Source organism: Rhineura floridana, chromosome 3 (genome assembly GCF_030035675.1).
Source record: "Rhineura floridana isolate rRhiFlo1 chromosome 3, rRhiFlo1.hap2, whole genome shotgun sequence".
Lineage (NCBI taxonomy): Eukaryota > Metazoa > Chordata > Lepidosauria > Squamata > Rhineuridae > Rhineura > Rhineura floridana.
In genome coordinates this window covers 33,778,255-33,802,402 of record NC_084482.1, presented here as the reverse complement: position 1 = coordinate 33,802,402, position 24,148 = coordinate 33,778,255, and positions in this window count along the sequence as shown.

Here is a 24,148-nt window from a genome sequence, read left to right as displayed (position 1 = left end):
TGCAGGGCTGTCACCAGGCAGAGCTCTTTCTGCTGGCAGGAGGCTAATACAACCAGGCGCCCTTTGCGGCGTTGGTCAGTTTTGGACCGTCTGAGTCGTAGGAGGGCCCGCCCCTCCTCCCAGCTGAGGTCGGACGCCAGCAGGGCCCGGAGGAAGTTGTCCGACTTAGAACCCGCCACCACCTCCCCTATCCGAAAGGCCCCAAAAAACAGTGTGAGGGCCGCTGCGTGATATAGCAGCGCCTCAAAAGGGGAGAAACACAAGTACCTCCACTGTCCCTGCAGGCCTAACAGTAGTTCTGGGGCAAAGGGGAGGCGGGCGTCCTGGGGGCGTGGGCACTTGCGAGACCAACCCTCCAGCATACGGCGGACCCTAAAGTCACTGGAGTGGTCCTGAAAACCCTGTGCCCTTGACAGGAAAGCGAGACCTGAGAGCTTACCTCTGATGGTCCTGACTGAAAGGCCCTTCAATTTTCCCTCCATGCAGAACTCCATAAGGTGCTCCACGGGGATGGGCCACTCCTGGTCATAACCTCTGGTCTCCCTGAAGCTTGACAATTCCCTACCTGCCCCTTGGTAGCTGGCCAAATTGCTGGGTGCCACAGACAGGCTTATGGCCTTTTCTGCTTTGGTCCTCCAATCTCCCATAGCGCTGGGGGACCACTTCTGGCTGAGCCCTTGCCCACGGTGCCAGCTGGCGAAACCTCTCCATCTGATTCTGTGATAGAGCATCAGCAATGCTGTTGTCAATACCCGGAACATGGTGTGCAAGGAACTGGATATTATGGCGCAGACATTATAGCACGAACCCACGCACCAGGCACGTAACATTGGGGTTCCTAGAGAACAGTATGTTGATGACCTGGACCGTAGGAAGGTTGTCGCACCAAAAGTGGACTGTGGAATTAGCCAACTTGTTGGGCCAGAGGTGTACGGCCACAACAATGGGGAAGAACTCCAAGAAAGTGAGGTCTCTGGTTAGCCCCGCCTGTGCCCAGTGCTGTGGCCAACTGCCATGGCACCAAGAGTCATGGAGAACGACCCCAAAACCAAATGAACCTGAGGCATCAGAGTGTACCTGTAGCTCAGCTTCCAACAATCGGTCCCTTCTCCATAGGCAGACCCCATTACAATCCCGCAAAAAGGTAGACCACACAGACAGGTCAGCTCTAAGAGCAGGTGTAACTCGTGTGATGGTGGGGTCGTGACAGGCCTGACATGGCGTCATATACACGCCTCAGGAATGCGTGCCTGGGCGCTATAACCCTGCATGCAAAGTTCATATGGCCAGCCAGGTCCTGGAGCGTGTACAATGTCACCTTCTTAGACCTGACTACCTCAGAGATTTTCCCTCTCAGAGCTACCAGCTTGTCCATAGGGAGCCTGCAGCACTGGGCCACGGTATCGATCTCGATGCCCAAAAAAGTGAGGGTGGTGGACGGACCCTCAGTTTTCTCGGCCGCGAGGGGGACACCCAGTTCTCCCGCCAGCCCCACAAAATGGGCCATAAATGCCTCACAGGTGCCAGATGCTGCAGGACCCGCAAACAGAAAGTCATCCAAATAGTGTACCACCGATTGCAGGCTTGCCCGCCTCCTGACCGCCCACTCCAGGAAGGAGCTGAAGCACTCGAAAACCGAACATGAGATGGAGCAGCCCATCGGCAACGTCCTATCCACGTAATATCCCCCCGCGAAAGCAGAGCCCAACAGCTCGAAGTCCTGTGGATGGACAGGGAGGAAACGGAAGGCTGCCTTGATGTCACATTTTCCCATAAGGGCCCCCACCCCGCAGCCCCTAACCATCCGTACTGCACAGTCAAACGACATGTAGCGGACAGAACACAGGTCTGATGGGATGAAGTCATTGACAGATTCACCCTGAGGAAAGGACAGGTGGTGTATGAGGCGAAATTCGCCTGGTGCCTTCTTGGGGACAAGGCCCAGCGGGGAAACTCTGAGTGAGGGGATGGGTGGTGCTGTAAAGGGCCCCAACACTCTGCCTGCCTTTACTTCTTTCGCAATTTCCCCCCCCACAATCGCTTCCCTGCCCACCACCGACTTAAGGTTGTGGGACATGAAAGGCAGCCTGCTTCCCGAACAGGGGATCCTGAAACCCACCGTAAAACCTTCAAGCAAAAACTGGGCATCCTGGACTATGGGGTAAAGACAGAGCAAGTGTTGGAGCTCAGCCAGTTTAACTGGACTGGGGGCCTTTTATTTGAGCTGTGCCTGTAGCACCCAGCTTCCTTGGGCCAGCTGAATCTCTGTTCCCTCCTCTGAAGGGGTGCCCCCTAGGGCAGCTAGTGCAGGCGTGGGGACCCCCACATATTGCACACTCATGCCTGAACCTGCATGGGCTCCGACCGCAGAAGCCGCGGGAGCTGAACTCCCAGCAAAGCAGGTGGGGTTGAACCCCCTGCTCCACAGGCCCGTGGGAAGGAGCTGCTGACCCATGCCATGCCAAGAGGTGGCCGCTGTCTGCCCTATCGCCGGCCACGGGCTTGGAGTGCGACAAACATTGCAGCCACAGGTCAGCCTCCTTTTTGTCCCAGGGAAGGGAGGTGTCAAAGGCCGCCCTCATACGGAACTCCTTGTCGTAGGCGAGCCATGCCGTCCCCTGGAACTCGGAGTAGCCCCGATATATGATATCAAGGTATTTGATAAATACTGAGGCCCTCTGAGGCTTCCTCTGTATGACAACCCCCATGTGTCAGGAATGCAGGCAACCAGTTACCCAAGTGCGCTCTATGCGCCGCCGCTTGGGCCTATCGGGTTCCACATCTTCACCCCTATCTTTATCCTTCCTAACCGGCTCCCTGTACAGAAGCGAGAATAGGTCCACATATTCCCCTTTCCATATTATCTCCTTCGTAGCAGGCAGCAGGTGAAAACCTAGTGGGGCTGATGTCTCCCCAAAAGGTATAGCCCCGTCTCTAACTGATCCCAGAGGGTCAGCCATCTCTGCAGGGGGGTTGGCAGAGAGGGAGGGCTGGGTCCCAGCGGTGGCTTACCAGACCTGCTTGCAGGCCTCCCTTAGCGGAAGCTGCTGCGGTGGCATGCCATCCCCTCCCCTTGTGGGAGTCCCTGCTTGCCCGCACCCTTCATTTCCAGCTGGTGGGGGAAAAGGCCAGTAGGGGTATCCCCACTGGGGCCAGCTCCACTGCTGCTGCCCCTGTTGGTGTGGTGCAATGGGAGACTCACCCAGTGTGCTGCCTGCTGAAGGCCCTTGCGTGTCCTGCATTGCCGGGGCTGCTTGTAAAGTGGGAGCTGCTTCAGTGCTGGGTGTCCTTGCCTCAGCCCTGCTGGGCCCAGCCTCAAGTGCGTCCAGTCTTGCTAGGATGGAAGCAATAGCCCCTTCATTAGCCCCGCTCATTGGACGCTGTGTTTTCCCCCGGGAGCGTTTAGGGGGTGGCTCATTCACTGCCCCCGGCACAGGTTGGGCCGGAGGCGCACTAGGCTGGCTTGAGCTGTGCCCTGGGGCTCCCTTATTAGCCCCACTTACTGGATGCTGTGTTTATTTCTGGGGACGTTTAGGGGGTGGCTCATTCCCTCCCCCTGGCACAGATTGGACCTGAGGCACATTAGGCTGGCGTGAGCCATGCTCTAGGGCTTCCAACCTAGCCAGTATGGCCGCCCATGGTGGCCCTTCCTCACTCCTTCCATGCATCACTACCGGGGGTGGGCGTCTACCTCCTGCCCTGGGGGCCTTCCCTTTCCCTTCTGAGCCACCTTGCCCTTTCTTGGATGGCATCCTTAGCCGCCTTGCATGCAGCTGGCCTATACACTGCTCAGAAGAGAGATGGGGCACTACTTTCAGCAGCGAGAAGTGGGGTGGCTGCTGCACTAAAGGGGGGGCTAGCCTTGCTTTATCCTTGAGTCAATCTGCACCCCCTTAATCCCCAGGCCGCTGGCTCCCCACTCCTGCCCCTAGTCACCTAGGCCTCCCAGTGATGATGGCGTTGATTGCCTGCCACCGAATTTCCCAGGGGGAGTTTGACTGCCCCGCACCCGCTAAGGGATGTTGGTTGTGCTAATGCACCACCCGCCAAACCTTCAAAGAACCCCGCAAATAAAAATGCAGCCCCAAGGCCGCCTAGCCTGTGCTCCTCGCTGCCGCCATAACTGCTCCCATGTTGCCGCTGCCACCGCCGAAAAGTGCAGGCCAGGAAAGGGGGCCTTCACTGCCACTGGCACCACCAGGAAAAGGCCCGCCTTGTGAAAGCCTTGGCCAGCCACAAGCCTCCGTCGGAGCCCCGGAGCAGCCGCTGCGGCTGCTGCCACGTCGCATGGAGCCCCAAAGCCTCTCTGCTGCCGCAAGCCTCACCGTTGTCCCGCCGGTGCCGGCGTCACAGGGCCTTGCCCGGCCCGAAGCCTCGCTGCTGCCACCCGGGCAAGTCCCGCTCCACCAGGCCTCGCTGCCGCCCCAGCAAGGCCTCACAACACCAAAGGCCTTGCTGCGTCCGAAGCCTGTTGCCGCCGAAATTCAAAGGAGGGCGGGACGCAGGCAGAGCGGCCTTAAATAGCCCTCAGCCACCCTGCCCCCTTGCTGTGTGACACGTCAGCGCGCCAGCGCGCTGCGTGCCCCAGTGCCTCCCCAAAGATGGCGGCCCAAGCTTTGGCTGCGGCCGCAAACACACCCCTTCGCCCAGTAAGTACTGGGCGCGGAACGGGATTGCCTTGCAGAGTGCTGCACAAAACCTCCCTTACAGTGCACTTCTATACATGTCTGCTCAGAAGTAAGTTCTATTCACTTCATTGGGACATACTCCTACATACCTGAGCATAGAATTGCAGCCTTAAAAGGGCCATTTGCAAGTGCTTTGCCACTTGAAAGGACATGGCCTGCAGCACAACCTGCAGTGCTTGCCTTTCTCCTGGAAAAGTACCTGCAAATTGACTAGAAATGGGAGGGACTACACTGCCAATCTCCTCCTTTCTCAAGCGACAAAACATTGTGTTCTGCCAGTTTCAAAAAGTGTGACCCATGGCTAGAGATGGGTGAATCTGTCAATTTTGGTTTCAGTTATGTTCAATTCTCTATATTTCCACATTAGTCTGCAATTTTTTTTTTAAAAAAAGTCCTCATGAAAATTCAGCACAATGTTAGTATGAATTTTTCCTAATATATAAAACTCTGTATGAAATTTCCCCAATATAAACATTTTTGCAAAGCAATGTCCCCTTATATAATGCAATTTGTATGTTATTTTCACTAATAAGCACATGTCACACACTTTACCCTAGTATATGCTTTTTTGTACACATTACTAGCACAAGAGTACAAGAGATCAGAGAGCTGCATTGCAAAAGTCAGTGAACAAACGCAAATGTTGAAGGACTGCTGTGTTTCAGTTTGCATCTTGTTTTCCAAAGTGCAAATTAGGTCAGTCTGCCTATAAATGCAAACGGAATCAAACTTCTCCCCCATCCCTACTCACACTACAATCTTCCTTTTTCTTTCCACATTTTGCAACATTTTCTTCTTGCTTAGAGAGATGGACACAACACCACTCCTCTCTTCACTCTTTCATTATTCTAACATTTTGGTTCTCTGCAGACTTTTCCTAAACCAAAAACTGGATCAAAGCTCATTTTCCCAAAAGAAAACAAAACAAAATCTGAATCATTATTTTAAAGTCTCTCTTGCAATGAAATGAACATGGTAAATCCAATGACTGAACAGGGTAAAAATATTCTTATGTAAAACAATTATGTGAAACATCTTTTTGCAGACGGGAGGAGGAACCACTTGGAGAATCAGGAAGATTTGTTTAGTAAAAAATTACAAAAAAATATACTTGGATGCTCAGTACCAATTGTATGCAATACTAATGAGTGAAATATGAAACAGATGAGGTTATAACCACAGAAACACAAACAAATGGGGCTTTCTTGAATAAAGTCAAATCAAATCCCCAAACAACTTTTCCCTTAAATATCCGTAATACTTATGGCTGACAGCCAATAAAAAAAATAGCCAATAAAAATGTAAGTACAACAATTTCTAAATGCAATAACAAATACAATAACATGTGATATAGCCAATGCTTAATAACAGAACTGAAGCAGCAAGAGGAAAAGATCTTATGCATTAAAACTGGCAGGAATAAAACTCGGTGTTACATATTAAAATCCCATTGAAATTAAAGTGTCTTCAGTGTCTGATGAAACACACTAAAGGCGCAATCCTCCTGGTGTTTACATTAGACTGAGAGGAATCAGGATGTGGCGTATACCCGGGGAGGAGGGAAGGTGTCGGCGCAGCCAGGCTGCACTGGCAGAAATCCCCACCTGGGTGCAGCAGCGGCTCAGCTGAGGAATTCCACCACCTCCTGGGTGCAGCTGAGGCTGGCACAAGGCCCAAGAAAGGGGTGTCAGGGGTGGAACCAAGGCAAGGGGGACTTCTGCTGCATCTTGGCCCCATTGGGCTCTGTCCTGCAGCCCCCAGTCCTGGCAGACACTATGCCGGGGAAAAGGGTGGTGGAAGGAAGCATGCATTTTATTTCCTTTTGCTGAACCCTGCTGGCACAGCAAGTGTCCTCCCCTCCTTGGGGCCCCTTGGGGCAGTAGGAAGTGGTGGTTCCTCACGCCACCTTCTCTTATGCCGGTTCCACTCCTGACAGCCTCCTCCATATTGGATTGCTCTGTTAAAGAGGGAGCCTGATGCATTTCAGTTGGAAGGGCATTCCAGAGCCATGGCAGTCCACATAAAAGGTCCCGTCTCTCATTCTTATCACCAAATCCCCACCTCCACGGCACCAAGAGCAAGGCCCTTGACTTTGATCTTAATTTCCAGGAAGGCTCATATGGAAGCAAGTGATCCCTGACCATAAGGTAACCTGGTCCTCCTAAGATGTTTAGGGTTTTAAAGATTAGAACTAGCATGTTGAATTAAGCCTGGAAGCAAATAAACAGCCAATAGAGCTGAAATAAAATCAGTGTTATATGCTCTGACTTGTACCAGGCAGAAGTCTGGCCACCACACTTTGGACCAGCTGAAGCCTTTGGACCATCTTCTAAGGCAGCCCAACGTATAGTGCATTACAACAATCCAGTCTGGAGGTAAGCAAAGCATAGATGATTAAACCCTGTCCACCTTCTCCAGGTAAGATTGCAGTTTGCATATCAACTGAAGCTGATAAAAGGCATTCCTAGCAACTTCTGACACCTGAGCATCCAGGGCAAGTGATCAATCAAGGACTATGATGAACACTTTTATTTTTCTTATGTTCTATTTTGTGCTTTGGATTTTCAGTGTTTGATAAGTTGTTCTCTATTTTCATATTGTGTAAGTTACTTTGAGATGTTTTGTAAAGAATGATGAAAAAATATAGTAAATAATAGTACAATCAAGTTGCATATCTGCTCCTTCAAAGGACACTACATGAGCAGAATCCCTTTCCTGACTCAAGAACCCAGGCCCTCATAACTAGAGGACTGTTGAACTGGATGCTTGGTCAGTGAGATGGAAACACAATGAACCTCTCCCATCTATCAAAATCATGCTGATGCTGCACCCATAAACCTTGTGAGCAAATCTGGGAAAAGCTTACCCCTCTTTGTTCCAGGTCAACATCCTCATCCAGGGATTAAATTCTGGATGGCACTGATTCTGCTATTCACTGACATGGCATTCAACTGGAGGAAAGGTCAGAAGGTGAGATAACACAAAGATGTCTTCCCCTTACCTGACCCATCCAGCCTCCACCACCATATATCCCCCTGCCAGTACTCTACCCATGGAGAACAAAGGTGTGTGAAATTGATTATGGAGCCTTTGTTTGGAGAAGAACAAAACTGGAATGATGTCCATCAGCCTGGAACATAATCACATTTGTAATGGCTTTGTAGTCACAGTAAGAGAGGCAACATTCATGAAGGAGTTAAAAGTTCCATCAAGAGGAAAGCTGGGAACATGCAGACAGTTGTGATCCATCACTTAGCTGTAGGTTTATGTGGCATTTACAACAAACGTGTACATTTGGAGAAAGTTGACAGTGACATCTTTATGTTCCAGTTATCAAAGCTTCCATCTTACAAGCCCCTTTGGTCCCAAGTGCTGTTAACAATGTTCCAGGGTTACGGCTATTCGTACCTTCCACTTTCGAAATGGTAGCATGATGAGAGAAGAGCAAGATTTTATGATCCCTTCAAGGCATTTGAAAACTATACACACTAAATGACGTATAGGAAAGATTTCAAAAGGTAACAATAGAGTCTTGCTTTCAGTCTGAGGGCTTTCTCCTTACTTTTCAGTGACATGAACTCTCTCATTTTCTTTTTTCTAGGGGGAAAAACACACAGCACACCCCAGTGTCCACAGGTACCACAATTTCTGCCAGTGACACTTTGGGGCATGGGAAATAATTTGAATAGCAGCAATTTTCAGCAACAAAGCAGCTCTTTGTACTTTCAGAGCAGTTTGCAAACAGCAAGGGACTTACCTTTGCATCCTTTTGAGAAATTTCTCATTCTATTTTATTTCCTCACTTTAGTGAAAAAGAATGTAAGAAAAGAAAGGCTCGAGACTTAAACATGTTTCCTCTGGAAAAAAACCTATGCTCACCAGATATTGTCAGGAACAGAATGGCTTGTTCTCTGTTGTTTGTAAATGTAATGAGTATAAAAAAAAATTAAAAATCAAATTGAATCATGTATGAAATAAAGTACAACATAATAAAGACAAAAAATAAAGCCAAGTCTTCTTGTTTAATATTTTTCTTTGACATTGCCCTGCTCCACTATTGAATAAATGGTCATCTCTCATGCAAGAATTTCTCAGTGGTGGTTTCTTTCCCACTGATGTTTGGGAAAAGTTAGTCTGTTTATTAACATATTGTGCCTTACTCTGTGTACCCAAACTTTCAGTGGTGGTAAATGTCTTTTCCCAAAAAAAAGTTTGCTGCTGTGAAATTGGGCAGCTGACTAGCAGGTTTGCCACCCAAGATTGATGTTCTAATTTTACATTACTATTTTTAAAAACATAAATTTTATTCAAGAGTCTTTAAATAATGGTACACTCCAATATTACAACTCAAAACAGAATGCAAAGTCTGAATGTGTTTTTATATACCAGCTCTTACTGTAAGTTTGTAGAATGTGAAGTGAAAGCTGCTCTTAAAATACTTGGAATGAATGAATGAATGAGTATTTATTATGGTCAGTGACCAGCAGAAATTACAGTACAAACTATAAAAAGCATAATAAAAGTTAACAGTACAATAACTGTATACTGATAAAACTATAAACTCAGTCTAAAAAACATTCTTCAAACTCCAACGGTCATTGCTTTGGCAGCGCTTTTCGATATTTAATCGCCACATCACAAAAACTCACGACCTTGGATGTTACTAGGGTTTTTTTATCAGCTAAAAGATAATGTACATAAAAAGCAGGGTCCCTACCCAGAAATTTCTGAAGGAAAGGAGTAATAAACCGGATGCAGAGGGCGTGATAAAGGGAACATTCTAGTAAAACATGACTCACAGTCTCTACAGCACTAGTATCACATGGACAATGACGTTCAGCGAGTGGGATTTTCTGGTACCTACCCTCTAGGAGTGCAGAGGGTAGGACATTATGTTTGGCCAGTGTGAATACTTTCCTGAGTCTAGGTATATGGAGGAGGGCCAGGTAGTGCGCCGAGGTAAAAGCTTTTGAATAAAGGCTAGGGTCAGAGTTAAGACCAGCATGGGACAGGTGGTTTTGGAATTCCATATCGAATATTCTCTGCGTAATAGCCGACTTCGCTTGGGAGAAGCCTAGCGCTAGGATAGTAGCAGAACAGAAACCCAGAACTGAAAGTTTAGTAATTAGAGATTTTTTCCATTTTGACTGGTACATATCAGATAACACGAGGGGCCAAACCAACTGGTGCAAAGATCAGTTTTAGCCAATACCTGAATGTAAGCACCCATATACGAGCCTCAATGGTAGGCAGCCCAGCTTCAAGGCGTAGGTTGGCATTCGGGACACATGGGGGAGTGCCCAATATGTTCCTTAGAAACTTAGTTTGAATAGTTTCAAAGGAAGTATAACCGCCATAGACACTTATCTGGGTGCCATATAGTGATTGGGAGATGACTTTAGCAGAGAATACCTTCAGCGCGGATGGAACGAATTGCCCACCCTTCATGTAGAAGAAGTAGAGGAAATCCTTAGTGCTCCTCATAGCATTTGCCCTAGCCGACACAGTTAAGCCCTTGATCTTTAGAGCGGGGAGTTGGTAGAGTATGGGTCTCGTCAGGGGCAGGGGGGACTTCATGGAAATGGGCATATAGGGCCTCATCACTAGGGCCTATCCTGGCGCTGAAGTCGCCCACTATCACCACCGCCGCTTCTGGGTAAAGCATTGTCAGCTTGGCTATGTAGGCCTCTAGTTCTTGACATTTTGTTTACTCGCTTTTTCTGGTGATTCAGGGGGAGGTAGACGTTTATTAGTAGCAGAGACATCCAATTAAGCTTGAGAACTAATGACATGGCTAACTCTGGCAGAGAGTCCAGTCTGGTGGCACTGGTTCTAAGGTTTGTGGCAACCAACACACTCAGACCCCCTTTGGGGCGGCCACCTTTATCACTGGGCATTGCTGCCAGCAAATGAGTGGAGTAGCCATCTAGTTCAGGAGCCTCAGTGGCCCAGGTCTCCTGAAGAAACACAATATCGTGCTTGCTTATATAATCCAAAAAGGAGGGATCTACCGTTTTGGAATTCCATCCTGCGATATTCCAGGAGAGAAATAACAGACGGGATGCCGAGCAAGTTGTTTTTAGCCATGGCCTAGCAGGTTTGCTTCCAGTAGTTTGTTGGGATGGTAAGGTTTTCCGCATATGAGAAGCACTGGCCATTAGAGGTGGTTCAGTCGACAAGAACTCGATTGACTCTGGAATTGCATCCTTCTGACTGACGTTGGACATTGGTGTCTGTTTGGGGTTAGAAGGAAAATCCCTATAGGCAGGTGCCTTTTGGGGGGAGCCTTCCTCATTTTTGCCCAGCCATCTCATTTCTGTCCAGGTAGGCATTGCACTTGTTGCAACTGTTGCCCTTGAGGGCACGGTTATCTGAATCTTTTTTTATGGGAACTTGGGCTAAATTTGCTGCTGGCAGGTTAATTTCTGCTGTGATTGATCAAAGGGCATGTAAATTGCTTACTGGAGGCCTGTGGCTAAAAGTTGTTGACATGGGGATTACCTCTGCCTTGCTAAGAGGCTCCTCCATCAGTTGGTATTCTTTCCAGGCGCTGTTATTGGTCGTCACGGCCAACAGGTGCTTTAGTTGTATAGTCAGTCTCTGCAGCCTTGAAACGATGTCTATTTGTTTTTTTTTATCATTAATTTTTATTCAAATTTTCAAAGACAAAAAACAAAACAAAACAAAAACAATTAAACAATAAAATAAAATGTTGACTTCCGATTTGTCGCAGATCAGTTATATGTCTACAATATATAACAATCCTATCTCTAAAATTATATTATAAAATCACTTTCCTCCAGTAGTTATCTTAATTAATCATCAAATCTCATAAACATTATTTTATTCTTTCCACAAAAAGTCAAAGAGAGGTTTCAATTCCTTGAGAGATATATCTTTCAATTTTTCTCCAAATAAACATGTCGCTTAATCCATCTGATTCAAATCTGTTAGGCCCAATAATTTCAATAACCATTCTTCCATTATCTATATTAATTCCATCTTCCATCTTCAATAATCCTGTTAAGTCCAGTAATTTCAGTAGCCATTCTTCCATTATCAGTATCCCATAATAATCTTGTTGTCATAGCCATAGTCCAAATAAACATATCGATTAATCCATCTCGTCAAATCTGTTAGGTCCAATAATTTCCATAACCATTCTTCCATTATCAATATTAATTCCATCTTCCATCTTCAATAGTCCTGTTAAATCCAGTGGTTTCAGTATCCATTCATCCATTATCACTATCCCATGATGATCTTGCTGTCATAGCCATAGTCATATAACAAGAGTCTGATGGGAATTTCCCCCATCACAAATATGTCCTTGCCATCAATTCTGAATATGTTGCTGAAATATTGTTGTAAAGTCACATCTCTGCTCTGGGTGCATCTCTGCTCTGTCACATATTTGTAGTTAATTCCATAATTTTTTTCTATGTTTTTTCCATCACATCATTCCGGTCAAGAATTCTGAATATGTTGCTGAAATATTGCTGCAAAGTCATATCTCTGTTCTTCTTTTTTACAAAATGCACTGGCTCATCTCTTAAGAGTTTCTCCACTGTCACATATCTGTAGCCAACTCCATAGATTTTTTCTATGTCAAGCTCCATCACATCATTCCAGTCCAGAAAATTATCCAAGACATTGATAACTTTACCACCAAAATCTTCATTAATTTCTTCAGAGACAACGTTGAATTCCAAACAGTCAACTTTATTTCTAACATCCATAAACTCCAAATCTTTTTCCAATTTCACATTTGTTCCAATCTCCAGGGCTTGTAGCTTCCCTTTAATTTTTCTTTTCTCATCTCTAATCCCATCAAACTCCTCTCTCACAGAATCCCCTATTTCTTTAAGCTCCTGCATCATTTTGTTAAATTCAATTTTCATCTCCTGTCTACCCTGTCTCAGGGTTTGTTTCGTTATCTCAATCTCACCCATTATTTTCTGAAACATAATTTCTTCCATGGTCTCAATCACTTTCCTGGTTGCCATTCTTAAAACCACAGAAACAAAAATTATTTCAGCCACAATTGGGTTAATATTCCAGGCTTGCTAATATCAGTGTAGACAGTACAGCCTGCCTTATCTCTATGTGTTCAGGAATACAAAACAAACTTAGTTCCCAACATCAAAACAATTAGTGGCATTGTGAACAAGCAGATTCGTCAAAATGAAATAGACCAAAAAAATTTTTTTTCCCCCTCCTCGAAATAGAAATCCCTCTTCCGTTGGTATCTTCAGAATGCACCTCCAGGACAGCTTTTTGCGATAAAAACAAAGATAAGCTTTTTCGATTTCTTTCCTCCTTAATTTCGTGAGTGAAAGAGAAAAGCCATAACTCACCTAGAAGTTCTTCACAGCTGATTCATTGACAAATCTCTTTTTTGCTGCACCAATTTAAACCAAGTGAAAAAAGAAAATAGAAAGAAGGATGCTTGTCTGCCTGTTAGAGTCCGTTTTTCTTTGAAGAAAAGATAAACGTGTTGCTGTAATCAGCTAGAGCTTGATGAAAGTCCGTCCGGCATTGCAGTTTGAACCTTCTCTCATAAATAAATGAAATCCAGTCCTCCCCACAAAAACAGGCTTTGTGGTTAATCTCTACGAAACGATGTCTATTTGAGCTGGTGCTGGTAGATCAACATAGGCCTCAAATAGATTTTTTTCTTCTTCGGTGGGCAAGTCATTCCCTTCAGCACTCCCTAGACAGTGGGCTGGATCATTATCCATAACCGCTGATTTAGGATTGGCTAGGTGAGGCGGTGCCCACGGAGGTGAGGGTTGCTCAATCTCACCTTCCAACTCAATTAAGTTTTCTCCGGGCGCAGGGGCTGATGTTACCAAGGGGTTCTTAGTTGATATAAACAAAAGACTAATTAAGGGCTGTGGGGTGGCTATATTTTCGAAGAGTCTTGTTATGGTTATGCCGGTTGATTGAAGGGTGTCTCTGTTTTTAAAATAGCTGGCTAGTTTTTTCAGGAGAGCTGAGGGTCACTATAGTTCGAGCTGTGATCTGGTTAAAGTATAAATATTCCACATTGAATATATCTCCGGAAGAGAAAAGGCCTGGCATAATGCTTTCAAATATTTCCAGAAGGTGAGCCTTGCATCCTTTAAGTACAATGTGACTCGGCGGTTTAGGGTAGTTGGACAGCACTAGCTTCAGACAATTAAGGACTAAGGTCCATTTGGCCTCCGAAGGGTGACTCTGAGCTGATTTACCATCCAGGAATGTAAGCGACCAAAGACTTGCTGGTCTGAAGTCTGACACTGGTGGAGGTTGGTAGTTGCAGGAGGTAAAGGGGAGGGGGATGTACCTTTGCAGTTGGGGGCAGGTTTGTTGTCCTCGAAACATTTCTGCTCCACTACAGGTTCTAACCTCCGATCAGTCTTCTGGTTAGGGATAGCATGCAGTAGTTGAAAAAGTTTGGCAAAGTTCATTTTGCTGTAACGCTTAAACTTTGGGTGTTTTATGTTCTTACTCTTCTTGGAGATGTTGCTCTTTTTGATGATATTACATTGTTTGTTTTGTTTATTCCTGGAAGAATTCTTGGGCGTCTTAGCACCCAGCCACTAGGCCTTTACCCTTCGCAAAGTTTGGTGGTGACTTATAGAAGTCTGGGTTCCCCATGATGCGCTACCAGACCATCGGGTAAGCTTGCTATGTGCCTCCACCAGTGTGGTTAAAAGTTTATTAGACTCAGACAGAAAAATCTTGATAAGATCAATGTCCCTGGCTAGCATAAAAAGCCAGCATTCAAGTGGGAACTTGCCGTCTATATTTAGTTGATTCTCCTCGTTTGATGGATCGAGGGGAGTATGCAAGTTTGTATTAAATGACGAATCATTACAGGTTGGGTGAATAGATGGACATTGGCACCCAACTTTCTGCTTTGTCTGGTCTTTGGCCACAGCAGGAGCCTCCATCTGGTCCAGATTTTATGCAGCAGCGAGCTCCCATGCAAGGTTAGGAACAAAAAGGATGGGAGCCTCTGTTTGTAGCGCTCTATAAAGGTCCAGCGACTAGTCCAGGGGAGTGTTTGTCAACAGAGGAGTATATTCATCTTGTGCTGTGGGGCTGCTGGCTTTATTGTCATCTCTGCTGGGGCTTCTAGATATACTGGCCCCACTTCCCTTAAGCCTCTTTCCGTCTGTCATATCCACTGGATTCTCCGGTTGTTCTTCAGAGATAAAAAAAGCAATTTATCTTTGCTTTCTTGAGTTTCCTAGTGTGAAGGACGAGCTCCAACGGGGCCAGCCCCAAAATTTTATAGTCTCTCCTAGTGTGAACCATATTTCCATCTGTTGATTTAAAAGGGTGAGTTGGATAATGCGAAGAAGCGTCAAAATAAGGTGAATTTCCTACAGCCCACACAGTTAAATGAGCAAACTGTTCCTCAGTGCCACTGGGGATATTGAAAATCTTATATTCTTTGCTTACTTGTTAGTGCTTGTTGGAGCTCCTCGTCATGAGCAAGACCGGACCAAAGGGGGGAGGGGGGAGGAGGTAAGATAAGACACTGTGTAAATTCCACTCTCCATCAGCCAGAAGCAGCAATTTTATGGCTTTTCAGAAGTAATTGGTGCGGTGGAAGATAAGAAACGGCAGGAAGGCGAACGGTGATTATTCAGTAGTTTTAAAATGTCTTTAAAAACAAAAGCAAAGAGCACTGCAGAGCTATCGAAATGCCGTCTGCCTGCTAGTCGCCATTTTTCTTTTTTATATACTAGCTCTTACTGTAAGTTTGTAGAATGTGAGGTGAAAGCTGCTCTTAAAATACTTGGAAGAAACAAGTCACTGGGAACAGATGGCATACCAATAGAGTTGCTACAAGCTACTGAGACTGAATCTGTCCCAATTTTGACAAAATTTTGTCAACAAATATGGAAAACTAAACAATGGCCCACAGACTGGAAGTGTTCAATATATATCCCAATTCCACAGAAAAGGGATCCCAGGGAATGCAGTAATTATCGAACTATTGGGCAAGGTGCTAGAACGGGTGGTTGCCGGCCAGCTCCAGGGGCTCTTGGATGACACTGATTATCTTGATCCATTTCAATCCGGTTTCAGGCCCGGTTTTGGCACCGAAACAGCCTTGGTCGCCCTGTATGATGACATTTGTCGGGAGAGGGACAGGGGGAGTGTGACTCTGTTGATTCTCCTTGATCTCTCAGCTGCTTTTGATACCATCGACCATGGTATCCTTCTGGGAAGACTCACGGAGTTGGGAGTTGGGGGTACTGCTTGGCAGTGGCTCCGCTCCTACTTGGTGGGTCGCCACCAGAAGGTAGTGCTTGGGGAACACTGCTCGATGCCCTGGACTCTCCATTGTGGAGTCCCGCAGGGATCGGTACTGTCCCCCATGCTTTTCAACATCTACATGAAGCCGCTGGGTGCGGTCATCAGGAGTTTTGGGGTGTGTTGCCATCAGTACGCTGATGACACGCAGCTCTATTTCTCCTTTTCATCCTCTTCAGGTGAGGCTGTTAACGTGCTAAACCGCTGCCTGGCCGCGATAATGGACTGGATAGGAGCTAACAGACTGAAGCTCAATCCAGACAAGACCGAGACGCTGTTGGTGAGTGCCTTCTCTGCCCAGATGGAGGATGTTCATCCTGTTCTTGATGGGGTTACACTCCCCTTGAAGGAACAGGTGCGTAGCTTGGGGGTTCTTTTTGATCCTTCCTTGTCACTTGAGGCCCAGGTGGCCTCGGTGGCACGGAATGCTTTCTACCATCTTCGTCTGGTAGCCCAGCTACGTCCCTATCTGGACAGTGATGACCTTGCCTCAGTTGTTCATGCTCTGGTAACTTCTAGACTGGACTACTGCAATGCGCTCTACGTTGGGCTGCCCTTGAAGACTGTTCGGAAACTACAACTAGTCCAGAATGCAGCGGCCAGATTGCTGACGCAGACCAGAAGGTCCGCTCATATAACACCTGTTCTGGCCCGTCTGCACTGGCTTCCTGTTTGTTTCCGGGCTAGATTCAAAGTGCTGGTTTTGACCTATAAAGCCCTACACGGCATGGGACCGCAATACCTGGTGGACCGCCTCTCCCAATATGAACCTACCCGGACACTGCGCTCAACATCTAAGGCCCTCCTCCGAGTGCCATCCCATCGAGAAGCTCGGAGGGTGGTGACTAGAACCAGGGCCTTCTCTGTGGTGGCCCCCGAACTGTGGAACAGCCTCCCCGATGAGGTGCGCCTGGCACCGACGCTACTATCTTTTTGGCGCCAGGTGAAAACCTTTTTATACTCCCAGGCATTTTAATGTGTGTTTTAATGGTATTTTCATCATTACTTGTATTTTTGGATGTTGTTTGGTTCTTTTATTGTTTGTTTGTTTTGTTTTCTTGATTTATTGTATTTATATATTGCTTGTTTTTTATCTTTTTGTACACCGCCCAGAGAGCCTTCGGGCTTAGGGCGGTATATAAATTAAATAAAATAAATAAAATAAATCAATAAATATTGCCTTAATATCCCATGCAAGTAAAGTAATGCTCAAGATTCTACAACAAAGCCTCTACCATTTTTGGAGTGAGAAATGCCAGAAGTCCAAGCTGGATTTAGAAAGGGAAGAGGCACCAGAGATCATATCACAAGCATACGTTGGATAATGGAACGGAGCAAGAAATTTCAGAAGGAAATTTCCCTGTGCTTTATAGATTACAGCAAAGCCTTTGATTGTGTAATCATGAAAAACTATGGAATGCTTTAAAAGAAATGGGGATGCCACAGCATCTGATTGTCCTGATGCGCAACCTATACTCTGGACAAGAGGATGCTGTAAGGACGGAACATGGAGAAACTGATTGGTTTCCCAATTGGAAAGGGTGTGAGACAGGGGTGTATTTTGTCACTCTACTTGTTTAATCTGTACGCAGAACATAACATACAGAAAGCGGGATTGGGCCAAGATGAAGGAGGTGTGAAAATTGGAGGGAGAATATCAATAATTTAAGATATGCAGACGATACCATACTACTAGCAGAACCCAGTAATAATTTGAAACGAATGCTGATGAAAGTTGAAGAGGAAAGCACAAAAGCAGGACTACAGCTGAACATTAAGAAGACTAAAGTAATGACAACAGAAGACTAGAGAACTTAGGAACGCCTGCTGGATAAAGAAGGCTGAAAAAATCCAGCACTTTGCAGATACTCAAGATGCACAGGGATTTTTTAATGTCACAAAGGCCATCTATAGGCCAACAAATTACGGTACAAATCGCTTACGTTCAAACTTCTTAAGGATAAAGCGTCTATTGCACTGTGTTGGAAAGAGCATTACCACAACCTTAATTGCATCAGCAGAGCGAATCTAGGGCTTCTTGCTAGTGTGTTTGTATCTTGCACATCTCCCTGCCACCTTACCCCTCCCCTTCCCAATAAGCTGCAGCGACTCTGCTGTCAGGAGGTGAGGTAAGCACTGGGGCAGCAGCTCCTGAGCGGAAGGAGGATCCTGCGGGGCTTTTCACCAGCTCCTCCTCTGCCAGTCCCCCTTCCACTGGCTCCATGTCATTTGGATTGCTCTGCCTGTGGACTATTAAATATTATCTTCTACCAATGGAAACTTGCACATTTCAGTGTTCATAGCACTATTAAATAACATTCAATTATGCAACCAAAAACTAAAACATCAGTTGTACCTACACAACAAGCACAAAAACCACTCTTTTTAACACTTATATTTGATTTGCTTTCATATATTGCCATTCAACCCTTACTCTCACAGCATTTCAGTTTATCTCAGCCAGAGTGGCTCAACTGGTGTCTCTAGACAACCTTTCCATGTAACACACATTTTAGCACTGCACCTGAAAAAAAAGTTAGGAATTCTTAAAAGAAAATTTATTTATTTATTTATTACATTAAACTTATAGACCGCCCCATAGCCAAAGCTCTCTGGGCGGTTCACAAGAAATATTCTTGGCATTGTATAGACATCTTGCTGGGTCACCGAGAGAGACTAGTGGGGAGTAAAAGGCAGTAAGAAGATGAAAGAAGAATTTGGCAATGGCTAGATTTTAATTACAGTAGGGCCATGCTTTACGGCGTTCCGTTTTCCGGCGTTCTGCTGATGCGGCGGCTTTCAATTAGGAGAATTGTTGCCAGGCCCAGCCTCCAAGAGATCTTCTGTATCTTTAAAAGTTGTGCAGGGGGAAGGGAGAATTCCACCTGGTGGTTTTTCCCATTACAGGGTTGCAAGAACACCTGCACTTGGCTCACTTTCTTTTCTCTTAAAGATACAGGATCAGTCTCAGGGATTGAACCTGGCAACCCTACTGGGGGCCCAAAGGTTGGGAAAGGCTGACCTAGGGAGGTGATGGGCTCTTCAACACTGGAGGCATTCAAGAAGCAGATAGACAGTCACCTGTCGGGTATGCTTTAAGTTGGATTCCTGCATAGAGCAGGGGGTTGGACTCGATGGCCTTAGAGGGCCCTTCCATACAATTCTATGATTCTAGGTGGGCAGTGAAGCAGCAAGTAAAGGTGGAGAACAAAGACTCCACCCAGCAGCAAGGAGTGTTTGATGCCTCTGGGAGAAAGCAGCAGCCCAAAAGCCACCTCACTGCTGAAGTCCCAAGCTGGGTGACAGTTCTGATGCTTTCCAGGGTTTAAAGGGAGCCAGCAGGCAGACTTTTCTCTACTCCAGACTTCTCTCTTTTACTAAATACACACCTGCGTTGCTTACCTGTAGCTTTGTTTAACCTTTTCCTCTTACACTGACATAAAATAAAGCAGAGGAGAACCTTCTGCATAGTAGAAAGAGAAGGGTCATAGCTCAATGGGAGAGCACATAGCTTCAGGGGCGTCACTAGGGTGGTGCGGCAGGTGCGGGCCGCACCAGGTGACACCACCAGATGGGGGTGACACCCAGAGCCGCCCCCCCCAGGCACTGCCTAGGCACCAATGAGAGTCTTTGCGTGGCGCGCCGGCTGCCTTCCTCGGCTGTTAGAAGGTGGAAGCGGTGGCAGACAACGAGGCGGTGGTGTGCTCCCGGGCCCTGCCGTTCAGCCGCACGCTCCTAGAGGCTGCGCGTGCACTCCGCCGCACGCACGCTCACTCAGAGTCTGAGAGAGAAAGTGCTGCGGGCCGCACCAGGTGACACCAACCCTAGTGACACCACTGCATAGCTTGCATGCAAAAGGTCCTAGTTCAGTCCCTGATGACTCCACATTGGGCTGGGAATGTCCCCTGCCTGACCAAGAAGAGCCACTGACAGGCAGTGCAGACAATACTGAGCTAGAAGGACCACTGGTCAGACCTGATAACAGAGCAGCTTCCTATGTTCCTGTTAGATCGTGTCTCCCTCTATGAACCTATCCGGACTCCAAGATCATCTGGTGAGACCTTACTCACTATTCCATCTTTTCCGCAAGTTCTTCTTGCGAAAACACAGAATAGGGCTTTTTCGCTGGCTGCCTCCAGATTGTGGAACTCCCTCCCCAGTGAGGTTCGATTGGCCCCTTCGCTTTTGTCTTTTCGTGCCCAGGTGAAGACTGTTTTATTTAGATGAGCTTTTAATTGAAATTGATATTTTTTTCTTGATTTTTAGTCATTTTAAACGTCTTAATCTGTATGATTACTGTTTTGTGTATGGTTTTTAATTGTAAGCCGCCCTGAGTTCTACGGAAGTAGGGCGGGGTATAAATATTATAAATAAATAATAATAAAATAAATAATAGTAACTCCCTGTCCCTCTTATGGCCCTTTCATTGTGAAAGACAATTAAAGGGGCAGGGTACAAGTCAACTAACACAGTTCTTCTTCCAAAGACCTCAGTGTAGTATACGGGGGGAGTGTTATCCCATTTTATCCTCACAGTGACCCTGTGATGTAGGACAGGCTCACACCAAGCGACTGTTCCAAGGTCATCTCGGGGAACCTTATGGATGAGTGACGTCTCGAATTCTGAACTCAGTTCAACCGAAATGCCAGTGTTGCTGATGAAGTAGGGCCAAGTAATAATATTTGAGTATTTTACCATTTAATTTCTGTCCTACAGCGAATTTAAGGCTTTGTCTTCATTTCTTTTTGAACGTTTGGGACTCCTCTCTCTCTCTCTCTCTCTCTCTCTCTCTCTCTCTCTCTCTCTCTCTCTCTCTCTCACACACACACACACACACACACACACACACACACACACACACACTCACACACACTCTCTCTCTCTCTCTCTCTCACACACACACACACACACACAACAGTGTGTGTTGTTAATTCTCCTTTTCATGCTGCATGGACCTATTAAATGGCAGCTCCTTCAACTGGGGTGGTCAGAATCTGCTCAACTCCCATCTTGCCTGGTGGAAGCAATTGCACAAAACAGCGTTCCCAGGGTGCTGCCACTGACTAGGGCAGCCTTTCCCAACTAGTGGGCCACCAGATGTTGTTGGACCGCAATTCCCATATTTCCTGACCATTGGCAATGCTGGCTGAGGCTGATGGGAGTTGTGGTCCAACAACATCTGGTGGCCCACTAGCTGGGAAAGGCTGGACTAGGGTGAAATTCATCTCAGTACTTTATGGCTGGTTATCTCCAAGACTCCTTGTCTCCAGCCTGCCCTAGTTGCCCCTTCTCTCCCTCCCTCTCTCTCTCTCCCTCCCTCTCTCTCCCTCCCTCCCTCTCTCTCCCTCCCTCCCTCCCTCTCTCTCTCTCTCTCTCTCTCTCTCACACACACACACACACACACTTAATATCTTCATGCTGTTTATTAGTCTTTAGACATAGAAGAATAAACTGAAGTGACAATAAGGCTTTATTATTATAACTCAGAAGAACAAACACGGGCTGGCAACCAACAACTAAGACAATTAATCAGCATTTTCATTCTGTTACTTTTGAAGTTTTTTTTAAAAAAAACACGAGTATACCAAAGTGATATATCTACCAGAACGGAAAAAATGCAAATTCTAGCATAATTTTGATGCCACCATCAATTAAGAAAAATAATTACCTTAACATCCATTGTATTGATGGATCCTTAGAAGTTCTCCACAGTGATTATGTTAAATTTTTTATCAATTCCCTTTCTGGGAGGATTGGACTATTTATACAAACACTGTAGTTATTCTCAGAAAACATAACAATTTAAGGTTGTAACACTATATAAAATTACAGTGCCAGAGATGAAACAGCAACAGTTGTAATTATTAGTACTTATGGAGTGCTTCTTATCTTCAGACAGCAGTACCTAGCACTTAAAATAGAATGTCACTGTACATGCCTAGTGGTTTAACACTGTTTCTGATGTAAGCTCCATTCTACCGGTCAACTATCTTGCTTGGAACCTAAAAAACATGGGTATTGTTGGGCTCAGATGTAGCCATAGGTTATCCTTCCCCTACCTAATGCCATCTGGATATTTTTGGACTACAGCTCCCACCCAGTACGGCCAACGGTCAGAGCTCATGGGAGTTGTATTACCAGGTAGGAGAAGGCTACCCTGGGTGGACGAACGCAGCTGTTACAATTATAAAATAGACACACATAATTTTGCTAAGATGAAGGGGTGTCCAAGCCTAGAGCAGGTGTGGGCAGGTATCAGGATCATGGACTTTCTTTTGCTTTTTACCACCAACTAGAGCCAGATGCAAAATGATGACTAGTGGAGCAGAGCCCAGTATCTACTGCTCCCTATGAGCCATACACTGGGATGACCTGCATACACAAATACTAATCTACACCTGAGTTATTACAGATCAGGGATTCTAAAAGTCAACTCAAAATGTGCTATTGTTAAACAAACAGGAGTTGGAAGACCTTGCTGATGTTGGCGTGTGCGTGTATAGATCATACAAGGATGGAATCCAAGAGTCGCATAGAACAGGAATAAGCCAGGCCAGGCAAGTTTCTTGTAAGAGTCTTTACTAGGCAAAGACATTAGACACAGTTCTCTTCACAGACAGCTTTTCCCCCACACTGAGCTTTTCCAAACATCCCACCTTATCAGGCTTCCCAGCCAGCTACTGACCTTGGCAAACCTGGCGCTCTGTTCTCACGGCTTATCCCTTCTGCTTCAGGTTTCACTCTCTTTGCTAAAAACCCTGTCTGTGAGTCTCACAGCCTGCTTCACTGACCAACAGCCCCCACCTGAGACTCACAGATTACAAAACTTCATTGTTCATTATTACATTTCTACAATATTAACTTTTCATTACAATACATATCAGTACATGGTTTGTTTTCTTACAGTTTCTATTTACATTTTTCAATTCAGTTCTTGTTTCTTTATTTCTTTATTCACACAGGTTTTACAGAGTCATTTTTGTTCACTCACTTTTATTTGATAATACATTTATATATCATTCCTCAACACAAAACTTCCACATGAGATCCATTGTTTCTTTATCTATTGGTCCTTCTTTTTCCCATTCTACTGGATATTTATCTGTTTCATTATTCTGTTGTGTTACATTAAATGTGAATCTCTGAGGTGGTTGACCTTTCGTTTTTCTTTCTGATCTTCTAACATTATCTATTTCCATTTCTTCCTCACTCTCTATTTTACTTGGACCTGCACCTGTGTCTGCACTTGTACTTGGCATTTCTGTATCTTGCATTGCCATGTCTTCACCTCTCAGCCTTTTTACAGTACGTTTGCCACCGTGTATTAGATCAGTCAATGCAGTTCTTAATGGAATTTACTGCCCAAAAGGAACATCTGCTGCTTCCTGCTTGCTTGCACTATCTAGGATAACTGTTTGACTGTCTCTCCAAGGTTTATCTATCACCTTTATGCTTCTGCTTAACACTACTTGTTGTTTCTCAGGCAACCAAACTCTATAATATGAATTCTGAAATCCCAAAATGCGTCCTGCCTGAGCTCTTGAGCCTAATTTACCATGCCTTTTCTGTTTTGCAACATGTACCCAGCATTTTGCCCCAAAACGTTCTATGTGTTTCACCCTGGGTTTTCTTCCAGTCAACTTCTCATAGGGAGACATGCCTATTGTTCTGTGCATGAGACGGTTCTGAATATAAACAGTGTACAGAATACATTCACCCCAATAAGTGTTATTCATATCTGCATCTGCTAGCATGGCTCTCATTGAATCCTGCAATGACCGGTTCCTCCTCTCTGCAGTTCCGTTGGAGGATGGGCTGAAGGGAGCAGTGAGACTCTGTATTATTCCCTTCTTTTCCAAATATGTTTTAAATGAATTACTGGTAAATTCCCCACCTTGATCTGATTTGATATTTTTGATAACAACCCCATATTGTGTCTCTGTCCTCTGTATAAATGCCTTTAATTTCTCTTCTGCTTCACTTTTCTTTTTCAATAAGAACACGTGTAAATCTGGAGAAATCATCCACAATCACTAAATAAAACCTTGCTCCACCTTTTGAGCACTGGAAAGGTCCAGCCAAATCCACATGTCTGAGCTGATAGGGTTCAGTGGTCGTGCTTTCACAGCTCTTATTTACCGGAGTCA